This window comes from Zootoca vivipara, chromosome 6 (assembly GCF_963506605.1).
Source record: "Zootoca vivipara chromosome 6, rZooViv1.1, whole genome shotgun sequence".
Lineage (NCBI taxonomy): Eukaryota > Metazoa > Chordata > Lepidosauria > Squamata > Lacertidae > Zootoca > Zootoca vivipara.
The window spans coordinates 62,400,626-62,402,374 of NC_083281.1; the positions used below are offsets into that span (position 1 = coordinate 62,400,626).

At 41.3% G+C, this 1,749-nt stretch overlaps 1 protein-coding gene across 6 annotated transcripts in view; it reads left to right on the plus strand.

Annotated features, from left to right (window-relative positions):
* The window catches only part of FTO (FTO alpha-ketoglutarate dependent dioxygenase), a 249,524-nt gene that overhangs the window by 123,250 nt on the left and 124,525 nt on the right, over positions 1 to 1,749 (plus strand). The window lies entirely within an intron of this gene.

Below are 1,749 nucleotides of genomic sequence, written 5' to 3' on the forward strand. Positions count from 1 at the left end.
TCATGAAGATTTACACTAATCTAGTGAACATAGTAACCCAGTGAAAACCTCCTTTCAGAATGTAAATACAGCTATTGAATAATTGCTAGCTGGGTGTTTTGGTTTCATATATTTTCTGAACTTTGCTCCCAAACTTATAATAAGCTTGGCCAGTACATATTTTTAGTTTCTGGGCTGGTAGATTCATGGATAACATTTCCACAAAGCTTATGAGTTATGTAGGCGTTCTGCTTGATGTTAAGGAGAGATAAGTGTACCTTTGACACCCCCAAATTTGTCTTTAGCTGCCGTGTTAGCCCTTTAATCAGAATGATTTTTGACCATCATGGTCAAGGTTGATTTGAAGAAATGCCCTGGAGAGGAAAGGTTAGCAATTTGTCCGCCCCATAATGGATTAATCGCTAGCTATACAGTGTGTTTATCTTAAGAAGACAATTTGCCACACATGAAGAGTAGTAATTTTATTTTATACTAGGGGTGTCCCCGGTGTATCTTAGTCATTTCCTTTGCCATGTATTTTCCTGGTTATAGATAAAGTCTAAATTCAGCTGTCAGCTTGGGGAAGTGGCTGAGGATGGAGGCGGTTTATTAACTGCTTATCTTGCCTGTAGGTGACACTGTTCCATCATTTATCAAACCATATTCCAATATCTTGTCCAGGGACGTGTGTGTGTGTGTGTGTGTATATATATATATAGGTGTGTATGAAAGACACAAATAAATACCTTCAGTTTCTGGTCCTTGCTAGAGAATGGGTAAGTGGTTGGATGGTGTTCCAGATTGCCTTTTTATAAAATTGGTTCTGTTCATCAACTCTGCAGCATCAGTATTTTCCCTTGTTTTTCCTCCTTTGATGAATTAGATGTTAAGATAATTGCACTTCAGCATTTCTTAAGGCAACTGTTAATAGAGCAGAATTGTTTTTTTGGGGGAGAGACATGCACTTAGCATATCTTAATTCACAGCCAGGTTGGGTTGTTACATTAAGAGAAGTTAAAATGTTCCTGTATGCTCAAACTGTGCCAAATGGGGTGTTCCATTAAAAACAGATCCATCCTTACCCATTGTTGTGCTCCTTAAACTTTGCCTTGTTGTTCCTCAACAAGATAAAGTCCCCAGTCCAGATAAAGTCCCCAGTCCACCTGCAATCTTCTCACCATACCCATCACCATATCATTCCCAAGGGCACTGCAGTCTTACCTGGTACTTTCTGCAAGGGGATAGCAAAGCCCTACTCCATTCATGAAAGGAAAGTTAGGATCCATGCCATTGTTCCCACCACAAAGTAATCCCCCTCCCACACACACACACCCTCTGGTTCCTAGCAACCAGTGTTCCTAATGAGCCAGTGTTGGATGAGGACCAAGGAGAGACAGCTTCAAATCTTGACTCAGCCATGAAGTTCAATGGGAGAGCATGGATCATTCGCTGTTTCTCAGCTTAACCTAATTCGCAGGGTTGTAGTGAGGATAAGGGATGAGTACATAACAATGAACACATGCATAACATTCCTGGTGTGAGGAATCTGGCTCTTCAGGAGGCATAAGTTTTACTGCCTTTGGAAGTCCCAATTTGGGACTGAAGAGGCATCTGACCACCAGGATCTGGCTCAGGCGATGTTGTACCAGGGGTTGGTATCTAGTACCTCTGCCTCCATATCCATATATGGAACAACTGACAGGTTCAAAATTGGGGAAGGAGTACGACAAGCTTGTATATTGTCTCCCTGCTTATTTAACTTATATGCAG